Here is a 14,619-nt window from a genome sequence, read left to right on the forward strand (position 1 = left end):
ACTTGGCTTCGTCAAAAACTGGAAAACAAACAACTAAGTAGCTAAAATATATGAAATATCTTTCAGTAATTGCAACCCGGAACGTTTATTATGAGCATAATTTTTGGTTCCGGGCTAACTTGGTTTCGTCAAAAACTGGAAAACAAACAACTAAGTAACAAAAAATATGAAATATCTATGAGTAATTACATCCCGGAACGTTAAGCATGACCATGATTCTTGGTTCCGGGCTAACTTGGCTTTGTCAAACACTGGGGAAAAACAACTGAGTTACAAATAGATATGAAATATCTTTCAGATATTGCAACCCGGAACGTTTATTATGACCATAATTTTTGGTTCCGGGCTAACTTGGCTTCGTCAAAAACTGGAAAACAAACAACTTAGTAGCTAAAATATATGAAATATCTTTCAGTAAATGCAACCCGGAACGTTTATTATGAGCATAATTTTTGGTTCCGGGCTAACTTGGCTTCGTCAAAAACTGGAAAACAAACAACTAAGTAGCAAATAGATATGAAATATCTTTCAGTAATTGCAACCCGGAACGTTTATTATGAGCATAATTTTTGGTTCCGGGCTAACTTGGCTTCGTCAAAAACTGGAAAACAAACAACTTAGTAGCTAAAATATATGAAATATCTTTCAGTAAATGCAACCCGGAACGTTTATTATGAGCATAATTTTTGGTTCCGGGCTAACTTAGCTTCGTAACAAAATGGAAAAGAAACAACTAAGTAGCTAAAATATATGAAATATCTTTCAGTAATTGCAACCCGGAACGTTTATTATGACCATAATTTTTGGTTCCGGGCTAACTTATTTTCGTCATTTAGTGGAAAAGAAACATCAAAGTAGCAAAAATAGTTGAAAATGCACTCAGTAATGCTAACCCGGAACGTTAAATATGATCATATAATTTTGGTTCCGTGCTAACTTATCTTCGTCATAAAAAGGAAAGAGAACTTCAAAATAGCAAAATAGTTGAAACTGTGCCCAGTAATGATTATCCGGAACGTTAAATATGATCATAATTTTGGCTCCGAGCGCACTTTTTTTGTGCGCAATAAATATACAGTTTTTTTCAGTGAGTGGCACTGTAGCTCTCCGGTCTGTCAATATATTTTTTTCGGAGAGCTATACAGATCTATTTTTTTCAGAGAGCTACAGATCTGCAGCTGCTACAATATCAGCTGCAGATCTGTAGCTCTCCGAAAAAAATATATTGATATCTCCGGTCTATCAATATATTTTTTTCGGAGAGCTATACAGATCTATTTTTTTCGGAGAGCTAATCTGCAGCTACTACAATATGCCATGATCCTATTACGTAATTTTACAACAGTGATGCTCCAAAAAAATAAGTAGAACTCTATTCCATGTTTTGCAAATTAATGATTAAAAATTAAACAAAACTTTTACATTTTTGCAACTGTTATAATTGAAACTCCCCCATAACAAAATGTTAGAATATTGATAAACAACTTTTCATTTTGTGGGGCTGTTGAAATATAATCTCCATTTTCTTTTAAATTGGAGAAGGGGTGAGATTTTTAAAACACGTAGCGCAGCTACATGAACATTATTGCAGTTTACCTTTAACCTACATGTACCTGTGTAAATGTACATTTTTTTTAACCTTCATGTATTTATTTAATTTTTTTTCTCCGAAGCAGTTGAGATTATTTCAATATAATGACATTGGCGTCAGAAGCAAATTGAAAGGGGGGGGGGGGGGGGGGGGGGGGGGGGCTTAAGTGAAAGAAAAAAATCAAACCTACAAAAAAAATTCTTGACAAGCAAAAAAGGAAAATGTGTCAATTGTCTAAACTCTAAACAGGCAAATTCTATTTCGTGGGGGTTGGGGTTGGGGTTGGGGGGTATGATAGAACTTCTTCCAGTGCCAGTATTTTTTCCAAACACTACCATTTACCCTTTTTTAAACTCAACTGCAACGTGTCGGTTGAAAAAGTGTGTGTGTGTGTGGGGGGGGGGGGGGGGTAAACCTACGCCCCAATGTACGATGTCTATATTATGCCTATTTTTGCAAAAAAAAGTGGGGGCTAAGCCTCCCTACTCCCACCCCCTCCGGTTCCGATGCCTATGAATGGCATGTATAAAACGATCATATTTTTACCAACTTCATCGTGTTTTATGTATTCAAACACCCATGCAGAAATAATTATTTTTACCACATATCTTAAGCGGTTGGTGGTTAGGACATTCCTCGAGGTAACACTAATGTGCATTTTAATTCCTTTAAAACAAACAAATAGCAAAAAAAAAAAAAAAAAGACGAAAGAAAAGAAAAGAAAAAAAATATTTTTTTTTTATCGTATTAAATAAAAAGCCGAGCCAGTCAACATATATTGTTTTTACTTTTCATATCTCAATTACTATTTTTTTTCTTCCCACGATTAAAAAAATTATCATTTTCATTAACTACACGTGCTTGGCTTTTTGGTATTAAAGGGAATAAACCATACTCGTATTCTTATGTTTTCATGTTTATTTCATTACAGAATAAATCACATCATCATGAAATACATGTACTGTACCTACATGTGGTATGAAGATTAATTTACAAGAAAATAAACCATATACGTAACATTCTTCAACAGTGAATCATATACATATTAAACCATATATCATGCCATTTCATCAATAATATCTAATTATGAAAAAAAATCTTTAATTATGAGAAATGGAAGCCGTGTTTGAGCCTCGACTTGTCAACACGTGTAATATCATTTAAACAGAGAATTTAATTCCGTAAATATATAATTATCAATATTTGTTCTTTACTTTTATCGAATTCTGAAATAAAAAATTTATCAATTAATTAATTCTTTGACATTGTGTTTCTTTAAATGTTAGTCTTTCGTAAACCCGGTCTTAAATTGTTTATCTCCTAACCATGCTCTTAACCTGTCTTTACGGGTTTGCGTGCATTGAAGCGAGAGATTCACACCTGGCATGCACTAAATAAACAAAAGGAATTGAGTTGTAGATAACCGATTTGTATACATAAGATAAACAAAGCCTTATAATGGGACCAAAGTCATATGTATCAGAAAGAGTATCATCAGGCTATTTATTCATCTATTTTTTAAAATTGCTAAGTACAAAACATTGCGCGACGCACGAAAATAGAATGTCGCTGCGTGATGCTAAAACCTCAAGAAAAACCCCTACTAATTCCATGACTCAATGTGGAATGAAATCTGGACAGATACCGCGATTCGAAGATTGAACTCATGGCCGGAACCTATATTACAGTAAAATCCGGAACCAATATTATGATTTTAAGGTTCCGGCCGGAACGTGAAATACCCGGAACGAATATTATGCGACACCCGCCTCCCCATTTCTTCAAGCTATTTTTTGATTTTTGGTACATAACGCTGTTTAGATTGTAATAAACTTACACACCTTTGTATGAAATCCAACGCCTTGGCTTCACACTTTGATTAGGTTTTCTCTGCTTTTTATCATAAATATAGAAAAATATCAATAAATAGTGACAAAAATAATGTTGAATAAGAGTAGATCTATGTCCATTTTGTTGCTGCCCTAGTCTAAAGATAATATGCGATTTCTCCCCCATATTTATGTTTTAGAAGTAAAAAGAAAATGTTCCCCGAAAATGAAAATAAAGGCGAAGATCGTGGTATTCGCTACTTCAAAGGATTTTCACCTTCAGTTTGCTGTAAATCATTATTTTTTTTTTCATACTAAACAGTGGCCTTTAGTAATTATACTTACGACTACTCATTATGTCACAGTTGTTTAGTACATGTATAAGCATTTACTGTATGAAGAAATATTATAATTAATGATGCGTCTTCACACTGCATTTATTTGCAAAATACGGCAAACATTTATGACGTCAACTTTAGCGCTCATTTTCTCGATAACGTCATAATGCACATAAGGGTGGTTTTCGCTTGACGGTCATCAAATATTCACTGTTTTGAAGTCAGCATATGTTCCCCTGTTTAGTAACATAATTAAAAATCTCTCCGTCAAAGTTTGATTTTTTGGGGCTATTACCGAATGAAGTTCTTTTTTCTTGCTATTGACTCCATATTACCGTCAGAATTTGTCTTTCTCAACGCTGTTCAAACCATTCCAAGTTAATGCAAGTTTTTCAAAAAATCAAACTTCCTGATTATGAATTTCAGGAAAAAATCAACCCTTTTAGGCGTCTCTTTTGTACAATTTCAAGAGAATTTGAAATAAAATTGTTAAGATTAAGATCTGAATTGTCAATTTGTCAATTGTGTCCCACCACATGGGTGAAAATTGGATGGCTTAGAGCCCTATCCCATGAAATTCCTGACCCAAGGGCCATGGAATTTACAATTTTAAAAGAGGCGCCCTTCCTCAGCATACATGTAACTTTGCATTTAGTTTGTTTGCTAGAGGGCTCAATGTTTATTACAATCAAGCCAACAGTTTTACTGCTTGATGTTTAGAAGTAAATTATTTTTTAAAATTAGTGGCTTTGGCCCCGCCCTTCAGGACACAGGGAAAGTTGACCATGAAATTCCTAATTTCTACTCCCCTTCATCTATAGAAGCTATACCGTATAAGCAAAACTTTCAGCCAGGGTTTAATTTTGGCATTATTAGCGAGGGTGCTGAGGTCGCTAAAATTGAATATCGGAAAAAAAACGATTGCGTTTATTTTTAATAATTTCTTTAATGAGCATTTTCGAATCGTTAAAATTACATTTCGCTAAAAATAAAATACCAATTTTTTAAGAACAACTCGCTAAATTTGAGTCTCGCTAAAATTTCCACTTATATACGGTATGCCAAAATAGGTTCCAAAGAAAAAGCTGAAAATGTTTAATTGTAACGCACAACTGACGATGCACGACAACGGACGAAAACAGATAAAATAGGTCATTCAGGTGACCTAAAAAGAATAACTTTTCAAAAGAACATTCTAAGATAACACTGCCAAAATTAAACCCTCGCTAAAAGTTTTGCTCAAATTTTGCGATTTGTCCATAAAAATTGGTATTTTATTTTTAGCGAAATGTAATTTTAGCGATTTGAAAATGCTCATTAAAAATATTTTTAAAAAACACAATCAATTGTTAGCGACACTCAATTTTAGCGACCTCAGCACCCTCGCTAATAATATTATAATATATGAGAATAAAGGACATTAATTTTTACGAGTAAAACGATGTAACGTAATGATACTTAGATCCAATAATTTTGTCCAATTTCGAACATCTAGTATTGTTTGTATTATGTATTTTAAAATTATTATTTTGATTCAAATATCCCATTCGTAAAAAAGAGTTGGCATGAAAATTTCGATACCAGCGAAAGTTTTATATTTTCCCCATTCGTTTTTCACTTACAGAGTGAATTTTTTTTTTCAATTACATTTTTAAATTTTATCAAAGTTTAATGAGGGCTGTTCAATAAATAATGTCCTGAATACTGACATACAATATAGACATTATAGGACATTAAGCTTAACTTTCTCTCATTATTGAATTTTTAATGAATTTATAACAGTTGACGTGACCACTTTTAATCTCATAGTTTCATTGTGATAAGCTGGAAAACAAGGGCTATTCGAGACACTGCATTAAAATGAATGGTTAAGAATCAGTAAACTATAGAGTGAAATTAAACGCTTCATTCAAGCTGCTGTAAGTCTTGTTAAGAATACCAAAGAAATATTAACTGAAATATATGAAATTTACAGCAACCAATGTCTGTTTTATAGACACATGAGCAGGTGGATTTCAATTAACAAAAATGATATAATGGACATCAAAAATAGGTACCGTCCTCGGCGACAAGGAACTATAAGAACAAATTAACTGTTTGCCAAAAGTCAACAAATAATAAAAAAAAACAGCAAAGGTCTGAGAAAAGCAAAGAACTGCATGAGCACAAAGACAGATTTATATGCTATTTTCTTAAATATTAGTGGTCTTATTGTTCAAATTTGTATTCAAGTAGGCAGTTCAATTTCAGGAGGAGTCTAGAAAGCAAAATTTTTGCCAAAAAATAAAAAAAATTATGAGAGGAAGGAACTAGAATCAGGAATCCACTACGTTAAATGTCTTCATGACAGCGTCCAAATCCACACGCCCTGAAGAGTAAAGGAGCTTTGGGGATTAAAAAAAATTGATGTTTTGTCACACCAACAATATACGCAAGATCTTTCACCCTTCGACATGTTTCATTTTCCAAACTTGAAAAAAAACACCTTTCAGAAAGAAAAAAAACAAGTCCAGGAAATCATAGGATCTGTTATATTTCAGTATACGAAGGGCCATACTCAAAATTGAGTTCTAAAAACAATCAGACAATGGATAAAAATGTTACGAACGTGTATTTAACTAAAAGAGAATGTTTAAGTAAAATTATTCAGACTAAATCATTGAAAAGCGTTTTTTGTTTCTTTCCGAGCACCGAGGACATTATTTATTGAACAGCCCTCGTATTTGCATTAATCAACAACTCTCCATAAATGACTTGAACATACAGTTTAAAATTCATTTCAGTGCTCTTGTGCAAATCACCATCTACCAACCAGGGACGGTCTTGACAATGGATTTAAATTCAAAGTTAAATTCTTTTTTCCAGTTAACTTTTACCAGAGATTATCCTATAAAGGAGTTGATAAACAAACAAAAACATGCAGATCAATGAGTTCATTAAAGCATATTACCTGTCTTTTCCAAAGTAGGATTTGATTTTAATAATAAAAGAATCTTCTTTTAAGGAAGGATCAGTCTTTATCAGCTTACCAAGAAATATAAGCATAAAAACCTGCAAGATAAAACTTTGAATTGGATGAATGAAGATCTTTGAATTCGGAATCATCTGTACTGTTTTATTACATTCTAAATACAGGTAAAAGTAAATTTTAAGTAATCGACGAATTTCGAAGAATTTCACTTTTACATATTGAAACTTTTCCGTAGAATTTTACAATCGCAAAGAGTTTAAGGTTTAAGAAAAAAAATTGCCCTATGATTTTACCTTTCTGCTTTTTATGATATTGTACCCGTCCTTTGTTTTATATTGTACTCGTCCTTTGTTTTACAATTGTATTTATTTTCTATGTGTAAAGCGCTCTGGGGTAATTACATAATTAGATAGGGCGCTATATAAAAGTAAAATAATAATAATAATAATAATAATAATAATAATAATAATAATAATAATTTGAAGGAACACGAAATATTTATAGGTTATGGGAATCAAACAACAATCCATTGTATAACTATTTAAGAAAAATTATAAAGACATATTATTATCTAATACTAATTGCAATCCCCCTCCCAATTTTCACCAAATAAAAATAATCTGAAAATTTTCAGGGCAATGCACCTATAAGATTTACATCTATCCATGCGCTTTACATTTTGTATTCTGTATTTTTAATGAATTTATAAAAACATATTATACTAATTATTTATTGTTTATTTTGTTAAATATTTGATATGTTAAGCCATTTAGCTAAAAAAAATATAAAACTAATCTGAAATAAATTGACAATGTTTTGAAAACATGATCTATTTTGAGGCCAATTTAAACAAACTCGTCCTTACAAAAATACCATTATTAACATGTATTTGGCTCAGGTAAGCCAATGAAACTCGTAAATGTACTTGCCTTGTCATTGGTCACTTGCAAAATTATTTTGCAAATAAAGACATTCTGATTGTACACATAAGTTCTCCGAAGTTGATATTAAAAAACTAAGTTTCTAACTGACAATATTTATGTAGTTTTTGGAGTGTCAGATCTTTCAACAATCTGTTGGAATTCCCATTGGTACCTTCTACCGAAGAAGAAGAAAATACTTGCCCCTCCCTCACCTGGAATTAACCACCCCGTAAAAAATCTCTGCCAATTGAAAGATCATGGCTTTCTGAATTTAGGACCTTTTAATATGACTGATTTGAGGTCTTCATTTTTAACAGTATTAACATCACCAGTTTAGTCGGGCTGTAGTTGTAAGAAGAAGAGTAAGAACTGATTTTGTTTAAGTTGTTTAATATCAATGCACTGTATGTTATAATCGAAAAGCTTGGAAACAACAGTTCCGGAATATCTGTAGGAAATGCAGGATATAGACTTCAACTTCAAATATGGTGGAATGGAAGACTGAACAAGTTGAGTTAGAAATATCGATGTTAATTGGTGGCTTAAAGATCCTGTGCTTTACAACATCCATAAATGCAAACATTAGCTTGCGTTATGATGTTGAAGTATCTAAGCATGGACTTAATCTTCTTCAAATAGTCCATCCAAACATTTCATAAGAAACCATCTCATAGAGTAGAAAAAAATCCTTTCTGCATCAATTAGGCATTCATTATAAGAATTAAAGTAACTCAACTTACCTCTAATATTATGCTGAGTGACGCAATAGTGTAAAAGGCAGTACTATATTTAGTAAGTCTCTCGGACAGCTTTGTGTAACAGGGCTGTAAAATAATTTTGTGCTATTGTATAGTTCCAGAACAATCAACAATGGTATTGAGCTGTATTTGAATACTTTTCTCCTTACATTTCATTTTCTTTTAAATAATTTCTTTTTATTTGCTGCCTATAACTTACAACATACTAGTAATTTAATTTAAACACATTAAACATTAAAAATAAATTAAACATAAGTAGAATAAATGCTAAATGCATATCCCCTTATTTTAAGATCAAGTAATTTTCCAAAATCCATGCATTGAAACCTTGGATCCAATATACATGTAAGTTATGTTTCACAAATTTTAGTGAAATAGAAAATATTTACGACAAATATTTACAAAAGAAGAAACATGAAAAAAAAAACAATTTCAAGAGAAAGGTGATTGTGATTTTTGAGATATGAATACTGGTATACTTAGGAAGACGACCGGAGATAAGAAATTTTATAATTCTGATGCTTGTTTAATCAATAATCAATTTTATTAACCCCCCCCCCTTAAAAAATTCAAGGTAAATATTAATTTTGCATTTCAGAAATTTTGCTTTTCAGACATAGATAATTGAACTATTACACTAATATTTTACACCCATTAAAGTCTTAGCTGTTACTTAATAACCAGACTAACTTGCTCATGTGGACTACTAGAAGACGCATACCATTTAATTTTCGCTTGTAAAAATCACGCAAAGGTAACGAATTCCTGAATGAATAAGCTTCTGTTATCTAGTATTTTATATGTTATAGATGTACATATTTTTGCTATGGGTAGACGATTTTCTTACTAATGAAAAAAATGCTGAAGTTTTGAAGAATATTTTAACTTTTGTAAATGAATGTGGCCGTTTTAGATTTTTTTTCCATTGTAAAGATCTTTTCTTTTTTTACTACTATGTTGATGAAGTAGACCATACATATTTTTGCTATTTTTAAAATGTACTAGGAGAAGACTAAGATTTTGAACTTATGTTTAATCCTTTGACTCTTTGTCAATAAAATATGTTCGATTCAATTAATCAATAATATAAATAAAAGTAGTTAATTATTGGTTCATTTGATGTACCTCTGTATATCTATAGAATTCCTGTCCGTTGGAAGTACATGGTGCGTAGTCAAAATTGAACTCCTTAGTCAAGGGATTGGAATGACAACAAAACAAAGGTACTCTGTTATTATACAGAATATAACCATCCATATAAACAGAATTAAAGTCACTCTCGTTGCCATTTGTATATCCACAACACTTGAGCTACAATAAACAAGAGTAGGTAGATGAAATATCTTTAAATATCGCATTTCGTTTTGAGAACATTAGAAAAAAAAATTGTAAAAATTAAATTTTCAGTTACTCCCTTTCTTTAAGTTTGTGGAATGCATAAAAACAAGAAACCCCTATCGATCACCTGAGCATTTTGTCTAGAAACAAGAGGCCCATGGGCCACATCGCTCACCTGAGAAGCTTTGACCATTCTGTTCATTACCAGATTTCCCCCTTGTAATACATATGTGACCCCGCCCAACCCCAATGATCATAATTTACACAATTTGAAATCTACTCTACCCAGGATGCTTCCACATAAGTTTCAGCTTTTCTGGTCTAGTGGTTCTTGAGAAGAAGATCTTCAAAGATTTTTCCTATATATTTCTATGTAAAACTTTGATACCCCATTGTGGCCCCGCCCAACCCCCGGGGGTCATGATTTGAACAATTTAGAATCTACACTACCCCAGTGTGCTTCCACATCAGTTTCAGCTTTTCTGGCCCAGTGGTTCTTGAGAAGAAGATTTTCAAAGATTTTTCCTATATATTTCATGTAAAACTTTGATTCCCCATTGTGGCCCCGTCCTAGCCCCGAGGGTCATGATTTGAACAATTTAGAATCTACACTACACCAGGATGCTTTCACATGTTTCAGCTTTTGTGGCCCAGTGGTTCTTGAGAAGAAGATTTTCAAAGATTTTTCCTATATATTTCTATGTAAAAAATTGATTCCCTATTGTGGCCCCGCCCTACCCCCGGGGGGTCATGATTTGAACAATATAGAATCTACACTACCCCAGGGTGCTTCAACATCAGTTTCAGCTTTTCTGGTCCAGTGGTTCTTGAGAAGAAGATTTTCAAAGATTTTTCCTATATATTTCTATGTAAAACTTTGATTCCCCATTGTGGCCCCGCCCAACCCCCGGGGTTCATGATTTGAACAATTTAGAATCTACACTACCCCACGATGCTTCCACATGAGTTTCAGCTTTTCTGGCCCAGTGGGTCTTGAGAAGAAGATTTTCAAAGATTTTTCCTATATATTTCTATGTAAAACTTGGATTCCCCATTGTGACCCCGCCCTACCCCCGGGGGTCATGAATTGAACAATTTAGAATCTACACTACCCCAGGGTGCTTCCACATCAGTTTCAGCTTTTCTGGCCCAGTGGTTCTTGACAAAAGATTTTCAAATATTTTTCCTATATATTTCTGTGTAAAATTTTGATTCCCCATTGTGGCCCCGCCCAACCCCCGGGGGTCATGATTTGAACAATTTAGAATCTACACTATCCCAGGATGCTTCCACATCAGTTTCGGCTTATTGGCCCAGTGGTTCTTGAGAAGAAGATTTTTTAATGACCCCACCCTATTTTTGTCTTTTCTTGATTATCTCCCCTTGTGAGGGGACTTGGCCCTTCAATTTAACAATTTAAATTCCCCTAATCCAAGGATGCTTTGTACAAGTTTGGTCAAAATTGGCCCAGTGGTTCTTGAGAAGAATTCGAAAATGTGAAAAGTTTACAGACGGACGGACAGACAGACAAACAGACGGACGGACGACGGACAAAATGTGATCAGAAAAGCTCACTTGAGCCTTCAGCTCAGGTGAGCTAAAAAGAAGAAATCAGTTCGTGTACGTGGTCTAGATTTAAGGACAGATGATACAATTTCTTTTCAGTGAAGAGGGAAACTCAATATCACGTCACAGGTTTAGAAAAGTGGATAATTCTTTGAAATTTTCTCCTTAGACTTGGAAAATAAAAGACTTGGAAAATATTAGTTAATACTTAAAAAAATTAGAAATATGGATAAATCGCACCTCTAAAGGTTTGCAGATGAAACAAATTTCAGAATGTGAAGCTTGGTACTAAAACTACGTGTAATGTAAACTAAAAAAATAAATAAACCAAGCCAAGTGAAACTCATGAGAAAAAAAGACGGTATAAATCATCCCATTTGATTTATCTGATTTTTTTTTTTACCATTTTGGGTTTCGACATGAAGGATATAAAGATTACGAACAGTATTCAATACCAAATTCCATAAACACTACAAATTAGGAGCAGAGCAAACACAGACTTCCAAAACATAGATGGGTGCCATGGAGGAGTGAGCATACCCTACCGACCTGCCGTGTGCTACTTGTCATGATCGGGAAAGAACAGAAAAATCCGTCGTCAATTCAGTGTTATAAATAATGGATTAACAATTAGTATGTTAAACGTCAGTCAGCATTGACACAATGATAAATTGTATTTGCTGACAAGATCATTGTATCGACCACAGAACTTATGTAATGATGACTTTAAACGAGACTGCTGATATTCTTGTTTCATCAACTTGTTTGTCAATAATTTACATTGTTTTAGAAATTGTTCATACGTAGACAATACTCTTGCGTATCGAATCAACTGAGATACATTTGTACATTAACTCTGAATGCAGGTGATGAAGGTACATGTATATTGCTGCATGAGTAAGCGAAGTTAAAGAAAAGTTAAAGTCATCACGTTTATCATAGAGCTTGGTTGTTAGATTACAATTAACGTCTTTCTCATATGAAACAGATGTGCCAGACTCAGTGGTATCTCTAGTCTCGAGCTCACCAGGATATATCGTATCAACATAGGAATGCAAATTACCATTGTTAATTGACAATGCCTCGTCGACATATGCATACATGTAGAGTTGAAGGCCACAGCAAGTGTTTTCTTCTTTTCACGCATAAGATTTTGCACACATTCTGCTTCATATGAATACAAATATGGGTCTGCTAATAACGGAGCACAATGGGTAACTATGGGAATTCCAATAGATTGTTGGAGGACTGGTCTTCAAAAACCACGTGGATATTGTCAATCAGAAATTCAAACATCTTTTTGATGTGAACTTCAGAGTACTTGTGTGTGCAATCAGAGTGTAATTTTGTGATTTAAAAAATAATTTTGCAAATGACCAATGACTAAGTAAGTAAATTTACGAGTTCAATTTTTATTGAAAAGCAGCTGTCAATGATATCAAAAATCCTGGACTTCAATTTATCGTGGGGAATGGTTGTGTATAAAGTTGAAAAGTTGTAAGTTTTAAAGCTGTTGATTTTGGTTAAATCTTGTGAATTCAACTAGTCTAAAAATTCTTCGGAATTTTTTAGCATCCACATCTGATTCACACCACTTCTTCAATATATTGTTGCATAGTACTCTTGAAGTTTTTCCTTCACTACTGTCAATATCTATTCATTATCTTTCCATAAAATTCACCTCGTCTAGTTTATTTTTTGTAAGATTTATATGGAACACCGTCACTGCCTTATACCATACAACTATGTATTTATTATGTCAATTTATCATTACGTGATGTGAACATATCTTTACGTTATGTCAATTTTTTATGAGATTATGTAAAAATATCTTTACATCATATCAATGCTGCATTACATGAAGTAAATACATCCTTTCATTATGTCAGCACTTCATAACTTGAAGTCAAAAATTCATTATGTTATGTTATAATGTGTTTACATTGTGTTAAAACTTTATTACGTGAAATGAATGTTTTTTCACATCATTTCATTTCTTTAATATGTGAGGTCAAAATCGCATTATGTCAAGTGAATTGTGTTTTATAATTAAATTTATCATTACATGAAGTCAAAAATCCATTCGTTTTTGAGAGTGTATATTTCTATTACATCAAAGCATTATTACATGATATGGATTTATCTTTATTTTACGGCGAGAGCATCATGATGTGAGGTGAACACATCATACCTTTATGTCAGTGCTTTATTACGTGGTGTAAAAAGTGTATAACAAAATGTGAACATTTCTTAATATTATATCAACACTTTATCACATTATGTCAAAACTCCATTCCGTGATGTGGATATATAATAACGTTATTTCAACTCTTATGTGATCTTAAAATATCTTTATGTTGTGTTAACTTTATCATGTTGATTCAAAAAGTGCATTACCTGATGTAAAAATACATTTACATTATCTCAAAGCTGTATATCTGGTATATAATGAATGTTGACGACTGGTAAGAGGGGGTGGGGTGTCCTGATTGATTAGGAAGAATTACAGGCACAAAATATCAGCCCCCCCCTCTTTTCCCAGACATAACTTTACAATAGAAAATGTAATGTTCATTGAAAGTACAGCCCCCCCCCCCCCACAACTTTTTATTGAAGTATAGTCCACTGAGGGTAATGTAGTATATCTGACAAAAAAATTTGGACTGATCGAAGTTGAACCCCCCTCCCTGAAATAGGATTTTCGGGCTTGCAGTGGACAATTTTTTTTTTGGCTTGTCAAGTTTTTTCGGGCGAATATTTTTTTTTTCTGGTTGACCCCCCCCCCCCCTTTCGAAAAAGATGATAAAATGATGGAATTAGTAAATTTTTTCAACCATTCCAAGGCCAGAATTCTATTAAAAATCTACCAATCCCTCATCTAAATCAATTGAATATGCCTTTGTAAGCATGCATGGGCACATATCAGTGGCGGATATGAGAATCTTGAACAAAAAAATTGTCCAAGCCCGAAGGGGGACGGTATATGGTTGGAGACCAAAAGGGGAAAGCGGAGAAGCTCTCAGGCCTTATAGTTTTATGGAAAAAGTTTTAAACTTAATGTGAAACTAATGCAATGTCCTACAAAGTAAAACCAATAGATTTATTATTTTTTGTACATGTATATTTTGTATAAAGGTTTACACAATGCAATAGTAGTGTGGGATAATGTCATAAAGAGTTGACATAATATAATGGAAGGTTGACACAATGCAGTAGTAGTGTGGGTTAATGTAATAAAGAGTTGACATAATATAATGGAAGGTTGACACAATGCAGTAGTAGTGTGGGTTAATGTAATAAAGAGT

The 14,619-nt window shown here is 33.1% G+C and overlaps 1 long non-coding RNA gene across 1 annotated transcript; it reads right to left on the bottom strand.

The window, feature by feature from the left end:
• Positions 1-6,708: 6,708 nt before the first annotated feature.
• Positions 6,709-9,635, bottom strand: LOC134274882 (uncharacterized). The gene is made up of 3 exons (XR_009993729.1): positions 9,536-9,635; positions 8,393-8,476; positions 6,709-6,809 (listed from the first exon to the last, which is right to left on the bottom strand). It is a non-coding gene; the product is annotated as an uncharacterized LOC134274882 (long non-coding RNA).
• Between the last annotated feature and the right edge of the window lie 4,984 nt (positions 9,636-14,619).

The sequence above is a fragment of the Saccostrea cucullata genome, unplaced genomic scaffold (assembly GCF_032062105.1).
Source record: "Saccostrea cucullata isolate Sc308-1 unplaced genomic scaffold, CSIRO_AGI_Scuc_v1 ctg7217, whole genome shotgun sequence".
NCBI classification, from domain to species: domain Eukaryota; kingdom Metazoa; phylum Mollusca; class Bivalvia; order Ostreida; family Ostreidae; genus Saccostrea; species Saccostrea cuccullata.